The sequence below is a fragment of the Acipenser ruthenus genome, chromosome 56 (assembly GCF_902713425.1).
Source record: "Acipenser ruthenus chromosome 56, fAciRut3.2 maternal haplotype, whole genome shotgun sequence".
Lineage (NCBI taxonomy): Eukaryota > Metazoa > Chordata > Actinopteri > Acipenseriformes > Acipenseridae > Acipenser > Acipenser ruthenus.
The window spans coordinates 6,870,738-6,893,470 of NC_081244.1; the positions used below are offsets into that span (position 1 = coordinate 6,870,738).

General features: G+C 50.0%; 1 pseudogene; it reads right to left on the reverse strand.

The window, feature by feature from the left end:
• Positions 1-323: 323 nt before the first annotated feature.
• On the reverse strand, positions 324-22,234 carry LOC131724711 (E3 ubiquitin-protein ligase HUWE1-like; annotated as a pseudogene).
• Positions 22,235-22,733: the final 499 nt, after the last annotated feature.

Below are 22,733 nucleotides of genomic sequence, written 5' to 3' on the forward strand. Positions count from 1 at the left end.
CCAGTCTACACGTTACAACACAGGGACACGTGCCACTAGACGAGGGAAACAGAAAACCAGGGAGGGGGCAAAACCACAATTACAACAGTACAAATACACACACACCACCAGATTTGGTTTCAGATGACAAGTTTCAATGCGAACAAGAATGGCTGGCTGGCTCTCTGCCCACCAATCAGACCCCATCGATTCATTATTACACAAAATTAACCCACTCAGCTTCGGTCACGAGTTCAGAGTCTACTTTTAGAATTTCTTTTTTTTTATTTCTTCCTTGGATCTTTTTTCATGGCAACATTCCAAATAAAGCACACAGTCAGACAGACATTTCATTTTATTTATTTTTTTTGGCCAATATTTTTTATTTTTTTTTCAGGAAAAACAAAACAAAAAAATGAATGAATAAATACAAGAAAAATATGAAAGCTGCAACGCGGCTGAACCGAGCGAGGCTCAGGCTCGCTCTCGCGCTCTTATTTTACACGTTCACTCTTAATTTCTATTACTTTATTTGAATTCTGTTTTGACGTTAAGCAGAACAAATCTACTGCATTCTTCTGTTGCGTCTCAGTCCCAATTAATCCAGCCAGCCACTGTCCAGGTCCACCACGTGACTCGCGACCCAACCCCCCCAAAAAAACTACCCCCTCGGTTTCCGGACCACGGGTCTCGTTCCTTCAGTGAATTTCCCCTCAAAACAGACACGACCCAAACTTGAACAGCACCCGTTTGTCACCCTCCCAAACGTTACTGTCTGACAGACAAGCACAGGGAACCTTGTCTTGGATTAAAAAGCAAACTGAAAAATTAGCCACAGAAGAGAAATGAGAGAGGGTGTGACCAGAAAGAAAAGTTTGTAGTCTAGTTGAGTTGCTTCTTGTTTCATTTCACTTTCTTTTTAGCAATTCATTTATCATTTATTATTATTATTATTATTAGCTGCATCAAATCCTTTTTTCATCTCTTTACAATGTTATTATTATTAATAATAATAATAATAATAATAATAATAATATTATTTCTGGACATGTGCATTTATTGTTTTAAACATCACATATTCCATAAAAGAGAAGCAAACAGAATGTCATCTATCATTTATTTTAATTTCATTTTTAAATTATTTCCAAAACGCACTGCCTTTCTCGTTTGGTTTGTCTGTCTTCAATCTCTTGTTAGAAAACCCCTCTGTCAATAACAGAATCATCTTTAATTCTCTCTCTCTGCTGCTGCTGCTTTCGTTCAAGCATGACCACGTTTCTCTGTGGTGTTACAGTCTGTTTGCGTGATCTCTCTCTCAAATGGCCGCGCTATCTTGCTCCGGCTCCAGGTTCAAGTCCAGTCAGAAGGCTCAGTGGAGGGTGATGGCGCTCTCGTTCTCTCTCTCTCTCTCTATCGCCGTGGTTACGCCAGTCCAAACCCTTCAGAGCACTCCTGGATGGCAAGCAGGAGCATGTGACTTAGCTTCTCATAGCTCTCGTAGGCAGGCAGGTCCAGCTGGTTAAAACTGGAGACACACAGACAGACACACAGTTAAGAAGGGCTGGACTGCAATTGGGTATCCCTTTCACATAAAACATCCACACATTTTCCTAATGGATTCCTAGCTGAATCCCGCAGGAACACCACGGGGACATCTTCAGCACTTCATTCCTTACAAAGGAACATGGAATGGATACGTACGTGTGTGTGTGTGTGTGTGTGTGTGTGTGTCTCACTCACCACGTGTGCACGGAGGGCAGCCTGTGTGTGTGTGTGTGTGTGTGTGTGTGTGCGCGTGCGTCTCTCTCTCTTCACTCACCACGTGTGCGCGGAGGGCAGCCTGTGTGTGTGTGTGTGTGTGTGTGTGTGTGTGTGTGTGCGTCTCTCTCTCTCTCTTCACTCACCACGTGTGCACGGAGGGCAGCCTGTGTGTGTGCGTGCGTGCGTGTGTGCGTCTCTCTCTCTTCACTCACCACGTGTGCGCGGAGGGCAGCCTGTCTGTGGATCGGTCGTCTCTGTGAATCTGGAACTTCTGGCTGCCGTTCATGCCCTCCAGCGCGGTGAAGCCCTGCAGAGGCACCTTGGAGGTGCCCGTCACGAACTGCAGGAACTTGGCCCGGTCCGCCTGATCGAAGGAGCGCAGGGCCCGCCAGAACCACTGGATCTGAGAGAGAGAGGAGACGTGAACAAGGGGGCCACATTCACAGCCGAGAGCCCAAAACACAATCCCAGCCACGGCGCAGTGTCACACACACAATGTATTCAAAACTAACAGCTGCAGTTTTGTGTAGGAGAAGACATGCAGACCAGAGCAGAGATGGATACGGAACACACTGAATATATCAAATACATGACCATGGCACCGTCTCAACTCCAGCCCTGGAGAGTGATTCCAGTCCTGGTCTTTATTCCAACCAGGTCCTAAAATAGTTACCTGCCTTCAATTAACTGCACCAGAACCTGCCTGGAGTCAAAACCTGGACTGGATTCAATCTCGAGGGGCAGAGTGGAGTACCGCTGGTCTAGACACTAAAATCAACTAAAATCTACAGCTCTGGCCAAAAGTTCTGCATCGCCCTCTGTTTACCTGTATGGAGCTGCGCTGGTTCTCTGTGTGTGTTTACCTGTATGGAGCTGCGCTGGTTCTCTGTGTGTGTGTGTGTTTACCTGTACGGAGCTGCGCTGGTACTCTGTGTGTGTTTACCTGTATGGAGCTGCGCTGGTTCTCTGTGTGTGTTTACCTGTATGGAGCTGCGCTGGTTCTCTGTGTGTTTACCTGTATGGAGCTACGCTGGTTCTCTGTGTGTGTTTACCTGTACGGAGCTACGCTGGTTCTCTGTGTGTGTTTACCTGTACGGAGCTGCGCTGGTACTCTGTGTGTGTTTACCTGTATGGAGCTGCGCTGGTTCTCTGTGTGTGTTTACCTGTACGGAGCTGCGCTGGTTCTCTGTGTGTGTGTTTACCTGTATGGAGCTGCGCTGGTTCTCTGTGTGTGTGTTTACCTGTACGGAGCTGCGCTGGTTCTCTGTGTGTGTTTACCTGTATGGAGCTGCACTGGTATTTGTGGTACTCTGTGTTTGCTTTGAGGTCGTCTATGTCGATGGTGGGCAGTCCTGAGATGAGCAGCTCCAGCTCCTGCTCTGTGAAGATGGAGATCAGTCTCTTGGGAATGATCTCGTAAAACCCTTCCAGGAACGCAGCCAGCTGTTTACGGATTGCGCCTGTGGAGAGAGGGGGAGGGGGGGGGTGATAAAACAGAATTAAAAAAACAAGGACGACGGCAGAGGACAGCGTAAGAAAACATTACTAACTAAGACAGGTGTGCAGATTGATTAAAACACCCTGAAATACAACCAAAAACCTCTGCCTGCGAGGACTTCAATTCACGATCAATAAATGTTAGACCGCTTTGTGCTTTAAAATTAGGCGTCTTAAAACTAAACAATCTCGCTCGTTGTTAAAATATATATTTAAACCACGAGGTAGCGCCAGCCTTCAAACTGAGCCCTGCAGAGTGCACACAGCTGTAAGTGAAGACGCACACGCTGCTGTGAACGTGCGCTGCTCACCCGTCATCTTCATCTGGCACACCAGGTGCACGTACTCCTTCTTGTTGTCCTCCGTGACGAGGATGTTGCCTCCGTTGGGCTTCAGGTCTCTCACCTCACACACCCCGAACTCCTGGACCTGCCAGGGGGACACACAGCAAAACAGCACATCAAATGCCAGTCCAGGTTTGCAGTGATGGAGATATACAAACACAGACAGACAGACACACATTATATATATATATATATATATATATATATATATACAAACACAGACAGACACACTCTGATACACACACACAGACAGACAGACACACCTCAGTGCTGAAGGTCAGCTCGTATCCCAGGGTGGACACGTCGTTCTCCAGCAGGTAGACGAGGCCCTGATAGAAATGATAATCCTCACTCTCCATGTCTGTGTACCTGGAGGGGAGACAGGGGCGGTCAGAGACTAGGGGAGATGCACACACACACACACCCCCTCCCAGCCCCCCTACCTGGAGGGGAGACACTCGCACACAAGCACAGGGGCGGTCAGAGCCTCGTGTGCTCCCCGGAGTATTGAAGGGTTCTCCACCCGACTCTCTCTGCGGCCCGGTCTACATCCCAGTCCCCGCCCCCCTGGCCCGGGGTCCCTACCTGACGCTCTTGCCCAGGATGTGCTTGTAGAAGCTGCGTGTGAAGTAGCACTCCAGCAGCCGGTTGTCGTACACGGCCTTGGCCACCACGCGGCCCACGAATTTGAAGTAGCTGAGGTGGTTGGGGTTGCAGTGAGAGGAGGGGTTGATGGTGTAGGTGACCCGGTCGCCGGGCGAGGTGCGGAACAGGGCGTACATGGCATTGAACATCTCCCTGGAGATGATCATGTACCACTCCCGCAGCAAGCCCCCCGCATCCTGACCCTCCTCCCCTTCAAACACGATGTACCTGCGGGGCAGAGCACAGCGAGTCAGAGAGGGGGAGAGAGGAGAGGGAGAGGGGGAGGGGGAAAAGGAGAGGAGAGGAGAGAGAGAGAGAAACACACACACACACACACACACACACATCCTGGCCCTCCTCCCCTTCAAACACGATGTACCTGCGGGGCAGAGCACAGCGAGTCAGAGAGAGAGGAGAGAGGAGAGAGGAGAGAGGAGAGGGAGAGGGGGAAAAGGAGAGGAGAGGAGAGAGAGAGAGAAACACACACACACACACACACACACACACATCCTGGCCCTCCTCCCCTTCAAACACGATGTACCTGCGGGGCAGAGCACAGCGAGTCAGAGAGAGGAGAGAGGAGAGGGAGAGGGGGAAAAGGAGAAGAGAGGAGAGAGGAGAGGGAGAGGGGGAAAAAGGAGAGGAGAGGAGAGGAGAGAGGAGAGAGAGACACACACACACACCCTGGCCCTCCTCCCCTTCAAACATGATGTACCTGCGGGGACACAGCACAGCGAGTCAGAGAGGGGGAGAGAGGGGAGAGAGGGGGAGAGGTGGGAAAGAGAGGGAGGGATGGAGAGAGAGCAAGGGAGAGGGGGGGAGAGAGAGAGCACATGTCAGAGAACGGGACAGCGAGCGAGAGTCAGAAAGGGAGGGGAGAGAAAGAAAGAGTGAGTCAGAGAGAAAGGGAGGGGAGGAGAGAGAGAGAGAGAGTGAGTCAGAGAGAGAAAGGGAGGGGGAGAGAGAGAGAGAGAGAGAGAAGAGAGAGACACACAGCGAGTCAGAGAGAGTGACACTACACTCATATCACTGTCAGTGTCTCTCAGCATGTCTCTCAGTGTATAGCTCACAGTCTGTTCTTCATCTCCTCGGGGCTCTTGCGATGCAGCTCCCGGTACGAGTCCTCGAACACGTGGTCTCTCCTCACGTGGACGGCCATGTCCTCCTTCCGCAGCCCCTCGTCCAGGCGCTCCAGCTCCTGACGGAAATACCTGCGAGACAGACAGACCGACTGATCTATCAGACATGCGATAGTGCCAAACTTCATAAATTCAACGACAAACGTTTCCACTAGAAGTCTTTCTCAGCATCTTCAATAGAAACACTGAAAGAAACTTCATAAATTCAACGGCAAACGTTTCCACTAGAAGTCTTTCTCAGCGTCTTCAATAGAAACACTGAAAGAAACTTCATAAATTCAACGGCAAACGTTTCCACTAGAAGTCTTTCTCAGCATCTTCAATAGAAACACTGAAAGAAACTTAGTTCAATGGAAATGCTACAGGAAAGCCACTGGTTTTGCTGGCAGACTCTCACTTGCGCTTGACGTCGAAGTCCAGGATCCTGATGTAATCCACCAGCACAGCGAAGGGCCCGTCAGCCAGGTGAGTGGTGGACTGACGAAGGATCTGGTTGAGGACAGTGCGGTGAGTCTCTGAGAGAGAGAGAGAGGGAGAGGGAGAGGGAGAGGGAGAGAGAGAGACACAAACACCATAAAAACACAAGGGATTCACAGTGTGATCCCACAAGCATTCCCTTAGAAAAAAGTGTCCCACAGTCAAAGCACAGCAAAGTGTAATACAGCACAGTGAAAGCATGGTAAAAGCATAGGGAAGCATTGTAAAGCACAGAGAGGTCTGGTAAAGCATAGGGAAGCATTGTAAAGCACAGAGAGGTCTGGTAAAGCATAGGGAAGCATTGTAAAGCACAGAGAGGTCTGGTAAAGCATAGGGAAGCATTGTAAAGCACAGAGAGGTCTGGTAAAGCATAGGGAAGCATTGTAAAGCACAGAGAGGCACGGTAAAGCATAGGGAAGCATTGTAAAGCACAGAGAGGCACGGTAAAGCATAGGGAAGCATTGTAAAGCAGAGAGAGGCACAGTAAAGCATAGGGAAGCATTGTAAAGCACAGAGAGGTCTGGTAAAGCATAGGGAAGCATTGTAAAGCACAGAGAGGTCTGGTAAAGCATAGGGAAGCATTGTAAAGCACAGAGAGGTCTGGTAAAGCATAGGGAAGCATTGTAAAGCACAGAGAGGTCTGGTAAAGCATAGGCAAGCACTGTAAAGCACAGCAAGGTACGGTAAAGCAGAGAGCAGAGAGGCACAGAGAGACAGAGCAGAGAGGCACAGAGACGGCGCAGAGAGGCACAGAGAGACAGAGCAGAGAGGCACAGAGACACAGCAGAGAGGCACAGAGAGACAGAGCAGAGAGGCACAGAGAGACACAGTCGGTTCTCTCTTCACCTGCAAATCGGAGGAACTTCTGTGTGTCGGGGGGCAGGCTGGAGGAGATGTGCATGGAGGAGGGCTCCCGGGAGAAGAAGGGGTCCAGCGAGGAGGGGGTGGCGGGGGTGAGGGGGGCGGGGGACAGGGGAGGGGGCTCGTCCTTGATGTGTGACAGCTGGCTCTCCCTGGTGTCTCGCACAGGCGGCTTGCTCTCTCGCTCCGTGGCGTGCACGAGGAAGAACGCTTCCACTGCGGGCTGCAGGACTGCAGAGGAGAGAAACAAGAGCACAGAGCAATCAAACACACAGTAATCATACACGAGCACAGAGCAATCAAACAGTAATCATACACGAGCACAGAGCAATCAAACACACAGTAATCATACACGAGCACAGACCAATCAAACACACAGTAATCATACACAAGCACAGAGCAATCAAACAGTAATCATACACGAGCACAGAGCAATCAAACACACAGTAATCATACACGAGCACAGACCAATCAAACAGTAATCATACACGAGCACAGAGCAATCAAACACAAGCACAGAGCAATCAAACACAAGCACAGAGCAATCAAACACGAGCACAGAGCAATCACACAGTAATCATACACGAGCATAGTATAGCCCCAGTTCATACCCAGTACAGCGTGCTGGTCGTGGGACTCCTCCAGCTCTTTCAGACACTCTCCCAGCATGCTCCACAGCTCGTCCAGGAGCAGCTGTTCACTCAGCAGGGGCAGCTCTGGCAGCTTCTCCTCCGGCTCCACTGCCAGGGAGCTGCTGCTGGACTCCGCACCTGAGACAGGAGAGCAGCTTCAAACCACTGGGATGTACCATTACACACCATCAGCCATTCATAATAATAATAATAATAATAATAATAATAATAATAATAATAATAATAATAATGACAGCAGCTTCAATCACTGTGCATTACACAGTACCATCATTATTATGATGATATTTCCTTTTGATTTACTTTATCCTGTTCAGTTTGACGCTACAATATAATCCCTTCTTCTTGGTGTCTGTGTTAGTTTACTACATTCTGAAGAGAGTTTAGTTTCACTAAAGCTGCAGACAGACAGATAGAGCCCCACAATCCTGTTCAGTTTGACGCTACAATATAATCCCTTCTTCGTGGTGTCTGTGTTAGTTTACTACATTCTGAAGTTTTGTTTCATTACAGACAGACAGACAGAGCCCCACAATCCTGCTCAGTTTCACGCTACACTATAATCCCTTCTTGGTGTGTGTGTGTGTGTGCGCGTGCGTGCTATGTGTGTATCTCTGTGGGTGTATATATCCTTGTATGTGTTCGTTCATGTTTCCACTGCTTGTGTTAGAGACACATACCCAGAGCCGAGGTCTCTTGTCCAGCCGGTGACAGCTGATCAACGTCCATCGGGGACTCGTCCCTCCGACCTGTGGGGGCTTCAGACTGGAGAGAGAGGGAGGGGGGTTAGACTTCTATTAGCAGACACAGGGACTGAGTCTAAGTAAGGGTTTGTAACCCATCCCCTTTAGAAAGGAGTGCTTACTAGGTCTATCTATCTGTAGTTCAATTAACCTATTATAAGCAACAGCAAGACTATCACTGGCCCAGCCTTTAAAAGGAGTACGAACAAAAAAAATAATATTAAATCTACCGGAAGCCGTAACAGAAGGACAGTAGCATTTCATGTTAGATTTCAAATGTCACATTTTTAATTAGTTTTCCGTTAACTATCTGGGAAAACTCCAAAGCGGTGTGTAATTCAATATGTTAACAAGGGAACATTATTCAGCAGCTTTCATTGGACTCTATGAAGCTGAGGGAGTTCATTCTATATAGAGGGGGTGTAATTCAATATGTTAACAAGGGAACATTATTCAGCAGCTTTCATTGGACTCTATGAAGCTGAGGGAGTTCATTCTATATAGAGGGTGTGTAATTCAATATGTTAACAAGGGAACATTATTCAGCAGCTTTCATTGGACTCTATGAAGCTGAGAGAGTTCATTCTATATAGAGGGGGTGTAATTCAATATGTTAACAAGGGAACATTATTCAGCAGCTTTCATTGGACTCTATGAAGCTGAGGGAGTTCATTCTATATAGAGGGTGTGTAATTCAATATGTTAACAAGGGAACATTATTCAGCAGCTTTCATTGGACTCTATGAAGCTGAGGGAGTTCATTCTATATAGAGGGTGTGTAATTCAATATGTTAACAAGGGAACATTATTCAGCAGCTTTCACTGGACTTTGTAAAGCAATATTAGCTCATTCTATATAGAGGGGGATGCAAAACTTCTGGCCACAGCTGTACGCTCCCCAGCACATGCAGATTCGACTTTCTTGAGAAATCTCTGGCACGACGTCAAAAAAAGGTCCAATAACCCATCTGTCACCAAACTCCTCTCAGAATTTATAACCTCACCTCAGAACCGTGCACAGCAACTGAGGGAGGACTTTACATGCCAGCTGTGGGCAAGTGTCCCTAACAAACTCCCTTTGATACTGACAATGAGATTTGAGTTCATGGTGTGTCAGTGGACTGGTTTGCATTGAGTCCAGACTGGAGCTGCCTGCCTTCTGCACTCACACAATCCCAAAACAAACCTTATCAGCAAATAAATCAACTACAGGGATGGCAATCAGACTCCTACTGCACGGCAGTTTCACCCAGTCCAGGTTTTACTACCAGCTTGATCAGCCACAGCGGGTATAAGGAAACAAGCTCAGGTGTGTCTGATTATTAAATGGATCACACTGCTGTGCAGCGGGAGTCCCTGAAGTATGTTTGCATTTAGACAAATAGTTCATTTTTACACCTCCACTAACAGCGAGGCTTGCTTGCTCCAAAACAACACTACACAAGATCGCGTACTTCCTGTGCAGCAGGTAATAAACGCCCCTCCTTTCTGTGCTGCCGTTAAGCAGGGGGAGCAATTACTTGCAACACAGAGTTGAAGTGAACTTCAGCTAGACGATGATTAAATAACTGCTAAAAATCTGGAGTAGCTGCTTGACTCGGACAGCACAGGGAGAGAGGGAGGGAGGGGGGGAGGGAAGGAAGGAACGTAGGGAGGCGAAAAGGTGAGATGGAAGGAGAGAGGAAGGGACAGAGGGAGTCTCCAGTCCTGGTATAAAGAGGCAGAAGGGGGAGAGAGAGAGAGAGGAGAGAGAGAGAGACAGAAATGACATGGGAGGAGAGAGACAGAGAAATGAGACAGAGGAGAGAGGGGAGAGAGGACAGAAGGAGAGAGAGGATAGAGAGGAGAGAGAGAGGAGAGGAGAGGAGAGAGATAGGGAGGTAGGTAGTGAGAGACGGAGGGAGGGAGATAGGGAGGTAGGTAGTGAGTGAGGGAGGGAGGTAGATAAGTAGGTAGGGAGGGAGGTAGTGAGGGAGGGGCAGACATGCGTCTTGTAATTCGGCGGGCTGGTCCATGCTAACCGTAGCGGTGGAGGCAGTGACTGTGGCGCTGGCAGCAGCAGCAGGCACGCTCGAGGCGGTGGTGGTGGTGGTGGTGATGGTGGAGGTGGTGCCGGTGGTCCCGGCAGTGTGCTGCAGCCTCCTGGCTCTCTGACCCTCACGTACCATTTGGATGATCGCGTCGGCCTCGGCTTCCAACTGTCGGACCGCAGCCTGGATACTGCTGGCAGAGCCCAGACTGGAGGTGCCTGAGAGGGGGAGAGGAGGAGGAGAGGAGAGAGAGAGAGAGCGAGAGCGAGAGAGAGAGAGCGAGAGCGAGAGAGCGAGAGAGAGCGAGAGCGAGAGCGAGAGCGAGAGCGAGAGAGAGAGCGAGAGAGCGAGAGAGAGAGAGAGCGAGAGAGCGAGAGAGAGGAGTGAGCAGAGACCCCGTGGAGCTCTAAACAACACACCCTCAATCCAGCGCCATGCTGACTGTCTATCTGAGTATTATTATATATTGTATTGCAGTCTACTGTACTGGAGTGTACTGTATTACAGTGTATAGTGTATAAGGGTATTGTAGTGTATAAGGGTATTGTAGTGTATAGTGTATAAGGGTATTGTAGTGTATAGTGTATAAGGGTATTGTAGTGTATAGTGTATAAGGGTATTGTAGTGTATAGTGTATAAGGGTATTGTAGTGTATAAGGGTACTGTAGTGTATAAGGGTATTGTAGTGTATAAGGGTATTGTAGTGTATAGGGTATAAGGGTATTGTAGTGTATAAGGGTATTGTAGTGTATAGTGTATAAGGGTATTGTAGTGTATAGTGTATAAGGGTATTGTAGTGTATAAGGGTATTGTAGTGTATAAGGGTATTGTAGTGTATAAGGGTATTACAGTGTATAGTGTATAAGGGTATTGTAGTGTATAAGGGTATTGTAGTGTATAAGGGTATTTCACTGACCCAGTCTCCCGCTCTGCTTAGCCTTCTTGTTAGCTCGCCGTGTGTCCTCTCTCAGCTGGATGATGACCTGCAGCACTCTCAGGAAGAACTTCTGCGTGGAGGTCTTGGAGGTCAGGGAGCTCATGGAGGGCAGCTGCAGCTCGCGGCCACCCAGGGGGCGCTTCTGAGAGGCCACGATGACCACGCTCTCCGCCACGTCGAACCTGCGGTCAGGCCCACAGGGGCAAAGCAGGAGAGAGGTGGGGATTTAAAACACACAGCACTCCAAGACAGGGCACTGTGTAACAATACACCTGGAATGGGTGACACTGCTGTGCAATAGGAGTCTTATTCCCATCCCTGCTGTGTTACTCCAGTATTGTTTGACTGCAGTTACTGCTAGTCTAGTGATATTAAATTGCAGTTACAATGCAGGGCTGGGAATCAGACTCCCGCTGCACTGCAGTGTGATCCAGTCCTGGTTTCACTGGGAGTTTAATAATCAGACACAGGTGAGCTTGTTAGCTAGACACACTGGGGGCTGATCAAGCTGGTAGTAAAACCTGGACTGGGCGACACTGCTGTGCAATAGGAGTCTATCCCTGTACTGTACAATCCCACCCCCCTCCTTCTCGAGGCACACCCTCACCTGCTGGAGACCTTGCCCTTCAGCTTGGTGCTCAGGGTCTGCTCGTCGCTCAGCGCGTCCGGCGAGTGGGCGTCTGCCTGCACCCTCCTCTGCTGCTCCAGATTATACTCCCTGAGCTCGCCCAGCAGGGTGCCTGTAACCCAGCCAGCACAACAACAATTAGCTTGTTACAATTACAGCTCTGATTACGCTGCAGCAATTGCAACTTTCTCAATCCTACAATTCTCGGCGATGCTAAATGTTTGGCCCCCAGCTGTGTGGCACTGCTCTGTGCCGGCGTCTCACCAATCTGCCTGCACAGCGTGCAGCCCAGGTGTCTGCCTCCACTCAGCAGCAGTTTGAGGACGGTGTCCCTCGTCCCTGCGTCCCCCCGGGACAGCTGCAGCAGGATGTTAGCCGCGTCCTCCAGTCCTTCCTCTGAACACGAGTGAGACGTCAACACCTGCAATGCAACCAGAGAAGGGGAGAGGGAGAGGTCACAAAAAGAGAGAGAGAGAGAGAGAGAGAGAGAGAGAGAGAGAGAGAGAGAGAGAGAGAGAGAGAGAGACACATACACATGGTCAAAAGTTTTGCATCATCACCCTGTAGAATGAACTAATTTTGCTTCATAAAGTCAAATGAAAGCTGCTGAATAATGCTCCCTTGTTAACATATTGAATCACACACCCTCTATATAGAATTAACTCCCTCAGCTTCATAGAGTCCAATGAAAGCTGCTGAATAATGTTCCCTTGTTAACATATTGAATCACACACCCTCTATATAGAATGAACTCCCTCAGGTTCATAGAGTCCAATGAAAGCTGCTGAATAATGTTCCCTTGTTAACATATTGAATTCCACACCCTCTATATAGAATGAACTCCCTCAGCTTCATAGAGTCCAATGAAAGCTGCTGAATAATGTTCCCTTGTTAACATATTGAATTACACCCCCTCTATATAGAATGAACTCCCTCAGCGTCATAGAGTCCAATGAAAGCTGCTGAATAATGTTCCCTTGTTAACATATTGAATTCCACACCCTCTATATAGAATGAACTCCCTCAGCTTCATAGAGTCCAATGAAAGCTGCTGAATAATGTTCCCTTGTTAACATACTGAATCACACACTTTTTTTCCCCCAAAAAATCTAAGGTTTCCGGTAGACTTATTTTTTTTTTTTGCGATATCATTTTGTAGTGTCTTCGATTACATGACGTTTCTTTGCTATCTGTTTCTCACCCGGCACAAATATATAATTCATCAACAGAAACGGCAAAAACTGAGAGATCTCTTTCAGCCTTCCTTTGCTAAATTGGGAAATGATTCTTCTGCATTTCCCCAAAACCCGGTCAAAGAAATTCCACTACCGTTCCCTTCTGCATACAGCGGATAACACTCCATTTCTGAATCCAACAGGAGGGAAACGTTACCCAAACATGCTGTGGGTCTAAAAATCCTCACTGCCTTCAGAGAACTTGTGAGCTGCGTGGTTGTATTCTGCACAGCCCAGTCAATCTTTCATGAACTCTGTGGAAAGTTTGAACACTCTGCTTGTCTATACTGGCTCTTGTGCCCGTGCTCGGTATGCATTTATTAATTCTGAAACTTTATAACGTCAGGGCTTTAGACACCAAGTGGATATTTGCGTGCGATCTCTCAAAGAAATGCTTTCTGAGTTTGTTGGGGCATCTGTTTGTTTTAAAACAGCAAGTCTTTCAGCTTTTTACTGAACGCATCAATTTCTAGAACGGCTGTAATCGTCTCTCGTAATTCAATTATTCTTTAGGACGAGTTTAGCTGGAGTTTAGGGCTGAAATCGCAGGTTAGTCCTGTTGTTTTCTTTCTCCCCAGAATTTCGCAGAGCCCTACTCCTTGCGAGTGCCCCAGCCCTGATTGTGGGGGACTGCTTTCTAGGGTCGACCTCTCACCTCCACGGACAGCTGCAGCTGCTTCTCAGTGAGGCCACTCGACGCCAGCTTGTTATCGGAGAGACTGGCAGAGTCCAGGCAGGCCTTCGCTGGGGAGCGAGAGGGCTTGGGTGCTGAGGGGAGAGAGGAGAACACACACAGACACGGGCACACACACGCACACACACACACACACACACACGCACGCACACACACAGACGTCAGGACAGAGTTTGCTTTTGGAGTGTATTTAAATATATATGTATATACATTTTTTTTTATTGGTTACAAACATTACCTATGGTGAGGTTTCACAAAAAAAACATGAATTTTGATTTTTTTTTGTTTTGGTCTAAATTCAGCGCCATCGAGCATTTTGTATTAATCTTGTTTTTAATCCTGGAGTTAAAATGCTTAGGAAATTAAACAACCCTTTCTAAAGGCTTTCCCCATAGTCAAAGCAGAGAGGTCTGGTAAAGCATAGGGAAGCATTGTAAAGCACAGAGGGGTCTGGTAAAGCATAGGGAAGCATTGTAAAGCACAGAGAGGTCTGGTAAAGCATAGGGAAGCATTGTAAAGCACAGAGAGGTCTGGTAAAGCATAGGGAAGCATTGTAAAGCACAGAGAGGTCTGGTAAAGCATAGGGAAGCATTGTAAAGCACAGAGAGGTCTGGTAAAGCATAGGGAAGCATTGTAAAGCACAGAGAGGTCTGGTAAAGCATAGGGAAGCATTGTAAAGCACAGAGAGGCATGGTAAAGCACAGTGAAGCATTGTAAAGCACAGAGAGGTCTGGTAAAGCATAGGGAAGCATTGTAAAGCACAGAGAGGTCTGGTAAAGCATAGGGAAGCATTGTAAAGCACAGAGAGGTCTGGTAAAGCATAGGGAAGCATTGTAAAGCACAGAGAGGTCTGGTAAAGCATAGGGAAGGATTGTAAAGCACAGAGAGGTCTGGTAAAGCATAGGGAAGCATTGTAAAGCACAGAGAGGTCTGGTAAAGCATAGGGAAGCATTGTAAAGCACAGAGAGGTCTGGTAAAGCATAGGGAAGCATTGTAAAGCACAGAGAGGTCTGGTAAAGCATAGGGAAGCATTGTAAAGCACAGAGAGGTCTGGTAAAGCATATTTAAAGTTTCACTAGCAGCTTGATTAGCCCCAGTGTCTAGGCAACAAGCTCTGGAGCATCCCCTTGCTTACCCGTGGCTGTGCTGCTGGTGGCAGCGGGCGTGGCGGTGTGGCTGACGCTGGCTGGCAGCGTGGTACCGATGGCTGCTGCGGCCGCCGTCGCCATGGCGCCCACGACTCCGGCAGCGGTGGGCGGGGCTTGGAGGTGAGGGGCGGGGCCCTCGCTGGCCTTGTTGTCGGGCAGCACGATGGAGATGAGGGACAGCAGCCGCAGCAGCCTCTCGGTCAGCAGGGAGCTGCGCCGGATGACCGGGTGCGAGATCATGTTCATCAGCTGCCCCAGCGGGGAGGCCTCCAGGCTGCACTGGGGGCCCTCCGACTCCCCGGCGCCCCCTACGGGTAGAGACTTCACTGACGCCTTGCCCTTGCGGCTCACGTTCATGTTGTCCAGTTTCACGAGCAGGTCCCAGAAGTCCGTGGAGAGGCCCAGGACCTGGGGGACGCCGAGGGAGGGAGCGGGCTGGTTTGGAGGGCAGGAAGGGGTGAGACCCCCAGAAGAGAGGGGCTTAACTCCCCCACCCAGCCTCTCCCTGCTGTCACCGTCCGAGGATGAGGAGAGGGGGTCTTTGGGTCTCTGCTGGGTGAAGTGGCTGGGGAATACCTGCAGGGGGCGATGGAGAGAGAGAGAGAGGTGAGAAAGCAACAAATACATACATAAATAAATAAAGAGATGCATTTAGATAGATAAATAAACAAACAGTGACAATACATTAGTTTGCTTTTCTATAACACTCTTCATGCAGTGCCACAGCTGTAAATTTAATGAGAGAAGACACTCTGATGTAGCAAGACACAGGAATATATTTACAGACAGAGCCCCACCACATAAACACCGAGACAGACAGACACACACACGCCGAGACAGACACAGACACCAAGACAGACAAACACACACACACACACACACACACTGAGACACAGACACACACACTGAGACAGACACAGACACACAGTGGAGACACAGACACACAGTGGAGACACACACACACACACACACACACACACACACAGACAGCGCCACACAGAGCCCTGCACTCACCTTGGCTAGCTGTATCAGCGTGTCGAGCACATGCCTGCACACCACTGGAGCAGCTTGGGGGTGTATATGAACCGTGGAGCCGCCTCCACCTCCCCCTCCCCCTCCTCCTCCTCCTCCTGCTCCCCCACCTCCTCCTCCCCCTCCCCCTCCTGCACTGCCCCCGCTGTGCCTCTCCGTGTGCTTGCGCCCGGCGGACTTCTGTATCTGGAAGATGCTGGTCCTGCAGCCGAGCGCCGCGTCCATGGAGACAGACAGCCAGGACAGCTGGCTGGAGCTCTTCGACTCCACCTTGTGGAGCAGCTCGAGCGGAGAGGAGGAGGAGGGAGTCGGAGTGGTTGAACAAGACGACGACGAAGAAGTGGAGGCTCCACAGGGAGCCCCTTTGCTGGAGACAACGCCGGCGGCCAGGGCTGTGGAGACTGGGCGCTTGCTGCCCCTCTCCTCCGGGGCTCCCCCTCCTCCTGCGTGGGTCCGGGGGCTCTCGATGCACAGCTCGCTCTCGCTGCTGCGCTGCAGGATGGACAGCAGGCTCCGGATCACCCAGCCCCGGGTCTGGGTGTGGTAGCACAGGTTCCGGAGGACGCGGTGCAGGCGGCTGGTGTTCAGCTTGGGCTCGTCCACGAAGAGCAGCACCAGCAGGCAGGACAGGGCCTCGTGGTCCAGCAGGAGACGGCCACGGAGACGCAGGAGGGAGTCCACGTTGGAGCTGGTGGGTCTGGGGGAGGAGAGAGAGAGTGAGTGAGTGGAGTGACAGAGAGAGATACATACAGACAAAGAGAGAGGAGAGAGTGCGAGAGAGAGAGAGAGAGAGAGAGAGAGAGAGAGGAGAGAGAGAGAGAGAGAGAGAGAGAGAGAGAGAGAGAGATTCAGACGCTTTCTGTTTCCAGAACTGTGAGGTCTGGTTTAGCCAGGCAGATGATACCAGTTACAAAATACTCCACAAAATTACAAAAGTAGCCTCGTCTTCAAAAGAAGGACGCTGGCGCTGTGCAGCTGTGGCCAAAAGATTTGCATCACCTAGAATTTGATGATCAACATAATTTAGATATTTTATTTAACATCACGTAAAATCAAAAGAAACTACAAAATGGTATCACAAAAAAGAGTCTACCGGAAGCCATAATAGCAGTCCAGTAGTATTTCATGTTAGATTTAGAGAACTACAAAGTGGTGTGTGATTCAATATGTTAACATAACGTTATCCAGCAGGAGAGATCTGGTTCCTTCCCCCCGACCCCCCCCACCCCTCACCGGGTGTGGCTGCTGCCGCTGCCCCCCATCTGGAAGGCCCCCCCCCCTCTGCACGGCGAGCCGGGTGTACTGCACCCCCCGGTTCCCTCCTAGCCGGCTGGTGAAGGCGGGGCTGCGCAGGATGGCAGACAGCGCTGAGGAGCTGCTGTGTCCGAACAGCCTGTCGTGCATGAGCTGCCTCTGCCGGACCTCCTGCTCCCGTCGCAGGGCCTGCGCCTCGGCCGCGATGTCCGGGGGCATCACTGCCAGCACGCTGTCCTCCATGTCCTCCAGCACGCTGCGACGCAGCTCCGAGGGCAGGGTCTGGATGAAGGTGACCGGGTCTAGAGGGGAGTCCCCCGTGGGGGTCTGGGACAGCTCCCGTCGCTGCTGCTCCGCCCTCTGCTGGGCCAGGACCTGGGGGGAGAGGGGAAGTGGGGAGGGTTAGTTTCCTAATCTTAGACAACCAGAGAGAGAGAGAGAGAGAGAGAGAGAGAGAGAGAGAGAGAGAGAGAGAGAGAGAGAGAGAGAGAGAAAGAAAGAAAGAAAGAAAGAAAGAGAAAGAGAGAGAGAGAGAGAGAGAGAGAGCGCACGAGCGAAAGAGTGAGGACAGCGAGAGAGCGAGCGAAAGAGCGAGAGAGAGCGGAGAGCGAGAGCGAGACACCACACACACACAGTGCGACTCAGTGACTGACCTCCTCCTGAATGGCTGGGGGCAGCGCAGCCAGGAACTCAGGGCTGACCTCGGTGACCCCGGCGTTGCCCACGAGGGCGGGGAGGGGCACAGGCGCGGTGGCGGAGGGGGCGGGCCGGGCGGGGGGCCGGATGCCCAGCTGGTTCTGCAGCACCTCTCTTCGGATATCCTCCGGTAGAGCAGCCAGGAAGGAGGGATCCACTCCCTCAGGGAGGTTGATTCCTGAAACACACAGACCTGCTTGAATGAATCCGGCTCTCTGGAGCCCTGCGATAGTGAGGCTGCCTCTCCCAGCTCTCCCTGGCACTGGATTGCAGTGTGGTACAGTGTACTGCATTGCAGTGTATTGTGTTGTATTGTACTGTTTTGCTGCCCTGGCCCTGCTCCTCTGTAATCTCATTCCTCTCACCTGCCAGCGGGTCCTCCTCTTCACTGCTGGTGGAGGGGAGGGGCTCCTCCTGGATGGCCTGGGATTGGCCGTCAGCCCCGTCACTCGCTGGAAGACCCTCCCCTGTGGAGGAGGCAGGAGCCGAGCTGTGGTGGGGGGGGGGGGGGGGGGGAGAAGGCGGGGTTAGGAACGAGTCATTTGTTTTCCCAATTCCACTGTAATCAAATCCAGCATATAATTGCTCACAATTGCAATCTGCAGCATTCTGTTAAAAACAGAGCTTCTCACCACAGTGGCAACAACATTACTTAAAACTGACGTGCTGTTTGTCAGTCGCTTACATTGGCTTTGCTTGAAAGGGAGAAAAATCGCAGCAATTATTATCTATAAAATATAAAGTCCTTCAAAACGGAATTGGAAATTGATTAATAAATAAATAAATAAATAAATAAATAAATAAAATAAAAATGAATTGCAAAAACAGATACAGTGGTTACGAATCTCTCACCTGCTCTCTCCCTCCCTGCGAGCCTCGCTCTCATCCCCGGCTCCTCCCCCTTGGAGCTCTGCGCTGGCTGCGGTTGGCGCTGCTGTGGCGACGGTCTCGGAGGCGGGCTCCTCCAGGGTTCCGGCGGAGGCGGGGCTGTTGGTATCCATGGGAGACCCTTCGAGCTGGGAGCTGACAGCCGCGAGGGCGTCCAAGACTTCAGCACGCTCTGGAGACAGAGAGGCTGCAGCAGAGACAGACAGGGACAGGGACAGAGAGACACCATTACAGGTACAATCACAGCAGCACTGTTTGACACTGCAATTGAAATTATTATTATTATTTGTTTATTTAGCAGACGCCTTTATCCAAGGCGACTTACAGAGACTAGGGTGTGTGAACTATGCATCAGCTGCAGAGTCACTTACAACTACGTCTCACCAGAAAGACGGAGCACAAGGAGGTGAAGTGACTTGTTCAGGGTCACACAGTGAGTCAGTGGCTGAGGTGGGATTTGAACCGGGGACCTCCTGGTTACAAGCCCTTTTCTTTAACCACTGGACCACACAGCCTCCTGACTGCATGACAATTACAGCCCTATTTTGTTTACTACCAATTAGGTATAATTGCACTCAAAAGTTACATAAACTACCGGCTTTAAATATTTTACTCTGTTTAGATAGAAGACACAGATCCGCGATTGTCTCACCAATCGTGGGGGCAGGAGACGTCTCCATCTGAGAGCCCTCTGCCTCGCCGCTGGGTCTGTCTGCCAGCTCTGATGTCATTGCGGCCGCGAGATCACAGTGCAGCTCCGAGAACCGGCCCGCCACTGGCTGTCGCTGCCCCACCGCCGTTTCCAGGGTGACCAGGGCCTCGGGCCCCGTGGGGGTCCCCTCTCCAGAGGGGGGGGGCAGTGAGGTAGCCCTCGGAGCCTCGGGGGGTGTCCAGGGAGGAGGAGACCAGCTGGGGTTGATCGCCATCTGGAGGAGGGGAGGGGGAACAGCAGCAGCAGGGAGAATGGATTATTCTACTTTGAATTTTAATACACAAACAGGGCGCCAACTTCACTCTGCAGACCCACCGTGCAGCCACCTCAGAGCTACAGCGTTGGAGAACCAGGCAGCTCTGGGCAGCTTCCAGGCAAGCCCACAAGGGTCGCTGCTGTGCGGTGAGCCGAGGACACCCTGGACTAAACCTTTCCCACCTGGGTGTCGCTCAGCCAATTGTGTGCTGCCCCCTGGGAGCTCCCATCACGGGAATAGCCTGGACCTCGAACCTGCGATCTCCAGGCTACAGGGCGCATCCTGCACTCCACGCGGAGCGCCTTTACTGGATGCGCCGCTCAGGAGCCCGCTTGCTTTGAATACTTTGAACTTGCAACAGTCTGCTCTGTGTGTGTGTGTAATAACAAAGGGGTTTGGTTTCCTTTTTATCATTAACAAGTCATTCAGCAGACGCTTTTATCCAAAGCGACTCACAGAGACTAGAGGGGGTGAACTCTGCATCATCATCAACAACTGCTGCTGCTGCTGCTGCTGCAGAGTCACTTCCAATAGGAGCTCGTTTGTTTTACGTCTCATCTGAAGGACGGAGCACAAGGAGGTGAAGCGACTTGCTCAGGGTCACACACACACAGGGAGTCAGTGGCTGAGCCCGGATTTGAACCTCCTGGTATCAAGCCCCTGCTTGTTTGTCCCAGATTTCAATAGCAAAAGGTCCTGCTATAATTCAGCGCTGAAGTCCTGCAGCCAGCGCTGGGCTGCCCCACAAGGGAAGGCAGTAGGTTGTATAGTTATCTCCAAAAAAACGGGGTACAGCATCCCAACCCCAACAACAATACAACTTACTACCTCACCCCCGCGGGCAGGAAAGGAGGGCGAGGCTGGTCTGTCGCTTCAAACTGCACAGGTTAAAATAAATATTTATTTTGCAGACGTTTTTATCCAAAGCGACTTGGAGACTAGGGGGGTGAACTCTGCATCATCATCATCAACTGCTGCTGCTGCAGAGTCACTTCCAATTGTTTTAAGTCTCATCCGAAGAACATATTCAAGTGTCGCCCATTCCAGGTTTTACTACCAGCTTGATCAGCCCCCAGTGTGTCTAGCTAACAAGCTCAGGTGTGTCTTATTAATAAACTCCCAGCGAAACCAGGACTGGGTCACACTGCTGTGCAATGAGAGTCTCAGTTTCATCAGTGATGGCTTTTCTCTTCATGGCATGGTGAATGCAGGTCCATCGCTGCCGGTCTCTCTGAACAGTGGCTCCTGTTGCTCGGCTGCACCGTGAGAAAGACAGTGGACTGTATAGTTATCTCCCAGATCGGGTGTGACCCCAAAAACTATACAATCTACTACCTCACCCCACAGGGCGCTCCACGGGGTGAGAGCATTCAAACTCCACACGGGACACACAGGCAGGCAGAGCCCCACAATCCTGTTCAGTTTGACGCTACAATATAATCCCTTCTTCTTGGGGTCTGTGTTAGTTTACTACATTCTGAAAAGAGTTTAGTTTCATTAAAGCTGCAGACAGACACACAGAGCCCCACAATCCTGTTCAGTTTGACGCTACAATATAATCCCTTCTTCTTGGTGTCTGTGTTAGTTTACTACATTCTGAAAAGAGTTTAGTTTCATTAAAGCTTGCAGACAGACAGGAAGACAGACACACAGACACAGAGCCCCACAATCCTGTTCAGTTTGACGCTACAATATAATCCCTTCTTGGTGTCTGTGTTAGTTTACTACATTCTGAAAAGAGTTTAGTTTCATTAAAGCTGCAGACAGACAGACAGACAGACAGAGCCCCACAATCCTGTTCAGTTTGACGCTACAATATAATCTCTTCATGGTGTCTGTTAGTTTACTGCATTCTAATGACCTATGCACATTTTCACTTCCGTTTCAATGTAAAGTGGTTAATTCTATCTCCCGTCCAGCCGTGTGCGGGGCGTGTTTAGAGCAGGACGTGTTTAGAGCAGGACGTACCTGCTTGATTGTGACCAGCAGAGCCCACAGTCCTGGACCCAGGAGCCTGAAAACACAAACCCAGAACAAGCCGGTGAAAACAAGGCTGAGAATCGAAATCAATTTAAAATGAGAGAAAAAAATAAATAAAAAATAATTGGTGTCACGTAACGGGTACAAAATGTCGACCAAGCAGCAGAATGCAGCCCCCCTCCCCCATCCTCACCTGCATGCTCTCCTCCTTCTCCTCCCCCATCCTCTCCTCCTTCTCCTCCCCCATCCTCACCTGCATGCTCTCCTCCTTCTCCTCCCCCATCCTCACCTGCATGCTCTCCTCCTTCTCCTCCTTCTCCTCCCCCATCCTCACCTGCATGCTCTCCTCCTTCTCCTCCCCTCTTCTCACCTGCATGCTCTCCTCCTTCTCCTCCCCCATCCTCACCTGCATGCTCTCCTCCTTCTCCTCCCCCATCCTCACCTGCATGCTCTCCTCCTTCTCCTCCCCTCTTCTCACCTGCATGCTCTCCTCCTTCTCCTCCCCCATCCTCACCTGCATGCTCTCCTCCTTCTCCTCCTTCTCCTCCCCCATCCTCACCTGCATGCTCTCCTCCTTCTCGTTCTGCTTTGCCTCCTCTTCCTCAGCCAGCTGCTTCCTCCTCTTCTCTCTCCGCTCCTCCAGCTCTTCGTCTCTCAGTCTCTCCAGATACTGCACGATCGGAACCTTCACCACTGAGGAAGAGGAGCGACACGGTTTGAGAAAAAGACAAAAACATGCTAGATTTTCATCTGAGCTCTCAATTACTTAACCCAGCTTTGCTTTATTATAACTTTTTGATTGGGTCTCGGTTTCTTTATAAAAAAAAAAAAGAAAAATACAATTGCAGATTTCAAGCTAATTGGAGCAGGTTAGGGAAGTTTAATTTCACAGATGTAATTTAAAAAGGAAAAAATCTAAAATCATCTTTTGTATGGCTTCTTAAAATAGTTACAATCACATTTTTCTCAGTTTGATATGCACATATTACGGGGTATTTTATCAGCATGCTATCTTCATTAGAATTTCTCCAGATTGTTTTGGATAGTATTGATTTCTGTTCTTGTTACAGTACGGACTCTATAAAAATGAAGAAGAGATTCACAATGTTCACCTGCTACACAGTCATGCATACTCTCTGCATCCAGG